The following is a 4,582-nucleotide window of genomic DNA, read 5'->3' as shown; positions in this document are numbered from 1 at the left end:
TCTTCTTTTTCATCTCTGATTTTATTTAGTTGGGTCTTTTCCGTTTTGTTCTTAGTCTAGCTAAAGTTTGTCAATTTGCTTATCTTTTCAAAAACCCAACTTTTTGTTTCATTGATTTTTTTGTATTGTTCTCATTTCACTTATTTCTGATGTGATCTTCATTATTTCCTTTATTCCACTGAGTTTGGTTTGCTCTTGCTTTTCTGATTCTTTAAGACATATCCTTAGATTGTTTATTTGAAGATTTTCTTCTTTTTTGATGTAGGCACTTACAAACAAACTAACAAACAAGCAAAAAGAAAAGTAGTAAAAACTCTATACTTTATTTTCACATATATATATATTACATATATATTCAGAAGTGCTGCTAAATCTATACTTTAACATCATCTCCACACTTTTTAACTTTTCATTGTTTCTATTCATATCTTATTGTACTGTCTATGTCTGGAAAAGTTGTTATTATTTTTGGTTGGTTCATCTTTTCATCTTGCTATTTAAGATAATGAATAGTTTACATACCACAATTGGAGTATTATAATATTCTGGGTTTTTCTGTGTACTTACTATTACCAGTGAGTTTTGTACCTTCAGATGATTTCTTATTGCTCATTAACATTCTTTTCTTGCATGTTGAAGAACTCCTTTTAGCATTTCTTGTAGGACAGGCCTGGTGTTGATAAATCCCTCAGCTTTTGTTTGTCTGGGAAAGTCTTTATTTCTCCTTCATGTTTGAAGGATATTTTCACCAGATACACTATGGTAGGTTTTATGCTAAGTGTTTTTATCCTTTAGCATTTTAAATATGTCATGCCACAAGTCTGCTGCCAAACGTATTGGAGCTCCATTGTATGTTGTTTCTTTTGTCTTGCTGCCTTTAGGATCCCTTCTTTATCCTTGACCTTTGGGAGTTTGGTTATTAAATGCCTTGAGGTAGTCTTCTTTGAGTTAAATCTACTTGGTGTTCTATAACCTTCTTGTGCTTGAATTTTGATTTCTTGTACTTGAATTTTGATATCTCTTGTTTGGGAAGTTCTCTGTTATCCCTTTCGATAAACTTTCTACCACTATCTCTCGCTCTACCTCCCCTTAAAAACCAGTAACTTTTAGATTTATCCTTTTGAAGCTACTTTCTAAATCTTGTAGATCTTGTGCATCATTCTTTTTTCATTCTTTTTTTTCTTTTGTCTCCTCTGACTGTGTATTTTCAAATAGCCTGGCTTCAAGCTCACTAATTCTTTCTTCTGTTTGATCAATTCTGCTAACAGACTGATGCATTCTTCAGTATGTCACTAGCATTTTTCTGCTCCAGAATTTCTGCTTCTTTTTAATTTTCTCTTTCTTTCTGTCTTTCCCTCTATCTTCCCTTCCTTCCTTCTTTCCTTCCTCCCTCCCTCCCTCCTTTCTTTCTCTTTCTTTCTTTCTTTCTTTTTCTTTCTCTTTCTTTCTTTCTTTCATCTTTCTATTGTAGCTCTGAGGCATTTTATTACAAAAACTTAGTACTCATATACATAAACTAATATGAACTTAAAATTCATCATACATTTACTTCATTTTTTAGCTTGATCTTCTAGTAAATCTTTAGCTTCACTGATTTTGGCTGCTATATAAGGAGATCCTCCTTTGTCAGGATTATTTAAAAGTATAATTCGTTGATAAGCATCTCTTATTTTCCCCTTATTGGCAGTAGGGCTTACACCTAGTATTAATGCTACTTCCCATTTTGTCATTTTGGGTTCAAACCCACCTCTATAATAGCCACCACTGAAGGCAGATTTTGGTAGGCTTTGAAAAACTTGTTTTACTTGAGGCTCCATATGCTTCATGGCTTGCAAAACATAACAGCCTGCAAATCCTGCAGCAGCAATGGTCAGTCCAACTGCTACCACTGTACTGGCTATGGCTCCAGCTGGGCTCCCTTGCTTCCTCCAGGAGCACAGCTCATCCCAGCTCCTCTTTCTCTCTCTCTTTCCTTCCTTCCTTCCTTCTTTCTTCCCTCCCTCCCTTCTTTCTTTTTCTTTTTTTCTATTTCTTTCTTTTCCTTTCTCTCTCCCTCTCTCTCTCTCCTTCCTTCCCTCCCTCCCTCCCTCCCTCCTTTCTTTCTCTCTCTCTCTTTCTCTTTCTTTCTTTCCAGAAGGATGGAGTGCAGTGGCACAATCTTGGTTTACTGCAACATCTGCCTCCTGGGTTCAAGCGATTCTCCTGCCTCAGCCTCCTGAGTAGCTGGGATTACAGGCACCCGCCACCACACCCAGCTAATTTTTGTATTTTTAGTAGAGATGGGGTTTCACCATGTTGGCCAGGCTGGTCTCGAACTTCTGACCTCAGGTGATCCACCTGCCTTGGCCTCCCAAAGTGCTGGGATTACAGGTGTGAGCCACTGCTCCTGGCCAATTATTTCAATTTCTTTGTTAAATTTATCTGATAGGATTCTGAATTCCTTCTCTGTGTTATCTTGAATTTCTTTGAGTTTCCTCAAAACAGCTATTTTGAATTATCTATCTAAAAGGTCACATATCTTTGTCTCTCTGGGATTGACTTCTGGTGTCTTATTTAGTTAATTTGGTGAGGTAATGTTTTCCTACACGGTCTTGATGCTTGTGGATGTTAGTCAATGTTTGTACCCATCCTTCTTGGGAAGGCTTTCCAGATATCCAAAGGGACTTGGGTGTTAAGTAATCTAAGTTTTCGGTCACTACAATCATATCTGCATTAGGGGGTACCCCAAGCACAATAACACTGTAGTTCTTGCATACTTGTAGAAGTACTACCTTTGCGGTCTTGGAAAAGATCCAGAAGATTTCTCTGGATTACCAGGTAGAGACTCTCATTCTCTTCCCTTACTTTCTCCCAAACAAGAAAAGTCTTTCTTTCTTTGTGCTGAGCTACCTGGAGCTGGGAAGGGGTACACAAGCACCTCTGTAGCCACCACCACCGGGACTGTGATGGGTCTGACCTAAAGCCAGCACAGCACCGAATCTTGCTCAAGGCCTGCTATAATCACTACATGGCCACCCCTATGTTCACTTAAGGCCCTAGGGCTCTACAATCAGCAAGTGGTGAAGCCAGCCAGGCTTCTGTCCTTCCCCTAAAGGCAACGAGTTCCCCCAGGCTCCAGGCAGGTCCAGGGACGCTGTCCAGGTGCCCCAGCCTAGAATCAGAAACCTTAGAAATCTACCTGGTACTCCATTCTACTGCGGCTGAGCTAGTGCTGAAACCACCAAAGTCCTTCCCACTCTTCCCTCCCCTTCCCCCAGGGTGAGGAGTCTCCCCGTGTCCATCACATGCCCACAGGGAATAAAGTCAGGCTACTGCCATTGTTCACTTAAGGCCCAAGGGCTCTTCATTCAGCTTGTAGTGAATCCTGTCAGGCCTGGGACTCACCCTTCAGAGCAGTGGGGCCCGCATTTAGCCCAGGGTACATCTAGAGATCCAAGAGTCCAAGAGCCAAGGCGTGGAGTCAGGGACCCCAAAAGCCTGCTTGGTGCTCTTCTCCACTGTGGCCGAGCTGGTACCTAAGCCAAAGACAAAGTCCCCTTTACTTTTCCCTCTGCTTTTCTCAAGCAGAAGGAGTCTCTCCTGACAGCCACCACAGCTGTGAATGTGTGGAGGCACCCCTAAAGCCAGAATGTCTCAGACTCTTGCCCAAGGCCCATGGCACACTACTTGGTTATCACCGCTGGTTGGCCGCCCTGCATTCCAAAACAGTGTCCCATAAACACTGCACTCTCCCTCCCCAAAGCCCACAGACTCTCTCTGAGCCACGTGGTCTGCTGACGGGGGATGGGGGAGGGGTGGTGTCAGTGATTCAAGACTGTCCTTCCTACCTCTTCAGTGCCTCTTTCTGTGACATGATGTTAAAATCAGGTATTGTGATCGCTCACCTGCTTTCTGGTTCTTAGGAAGGTGCTTTATTTTGTAGATAGTTGTTAAATTTGGTGTTCATGTGGGGAGGACAATTGGTGGAGGCTTCTATTCTGCCATCTTCCTCTGCCCTCCTGTCCATCTACTGACTTTTAGAAATTTAAGTTCAAGAAGAAATGTTATGTGACACTTGGATCTCCTTAAATGTAGGAATTATTTTTTTATTCAAGGCCTACCTGTTTTCTATTTCATCTGCACCTGTGTTAAGGGCAGTGCTTATTCTTCCTCCTTGTGGCTGCAGGGCCCCATTAGATGTGATGTGACTTTCCTCTCTCTAGTCACTGGAGTGCCTTAAGTAGGTAGTCTTGAGAGTAGTGGAAGGGGCTTATGGGCTGGTGGTGCAGCCAGTGGGAAGCACAGGGCCTGTCTCCAGGTGAGGTACCAGGAGGATGCCTCTTTACATCCTATTCCCTCAGCTCTCCCAGCCTAGAGGCAGTGGGGAACAAGCCCACCCTACAACCCCTCCACCTCTCCATGGGGCAGGCTCACTCACAGGTGTGAGCCGGGACCCTCCTCCTGAGACTCCTAACCATGGGATCCTGCTGGCTCCCCAGGCCTTCCTGCCTGCCTATCCCAACTGTTCAGGAAGGTGGCACCTGGATTGGGAACAGAATGGAGACAGGCACACTAAACCACCACCTTCTCTTGCCTTCTGCGT

At 43.0% G+C, this 4,582-nt stretch overlaps 1 protein-coding gene and 1 pseudogene across 2 annotated transcripts in view; both read right to left on the bottom strand.

Annotated features, from left to right (window-relative positions):
* FAM81A (family with sequence similarity 81, member A) overlaps window positions 1-4,582 on the bottom strand; it is a 98,040-nt gene that overhangs the window by 41,881 nt on the left and 51,577 nt on the right. The window lies entirely within an intron of this gene.
* On the bottom strand, window positions 1,461-1,947 carry LOC105541915 (annotated as a pseudogene). The gene has a single exon (XR_001006399.1). The product of XR_001006399.1 is annotated as a mitochondrial import inner membrane translocase subunit TIM14 pseudogene (transcript).

This window comes from Mandrillus leucophaeus, unplaced genomic scaffold, assembly GCF_000951045.1.
Source record: "Mandrillus leucophaeus isolate KB7577 unplaced genomic scaffold, Mleu.le_1.0 Scaffold247, whole genome shotgun sequence".
NCBI lineage: Eukaryota > Metazoa > Chordata > Mammalia > Primates > Cercopithecidae > Mandrillus > Mandrillus leucophaeus.
The sequence above is the reverse complement of the archived record's forward strand: the minus strand, read 5'-3'. Positions and strand labels throughout refer to the sequence as shown.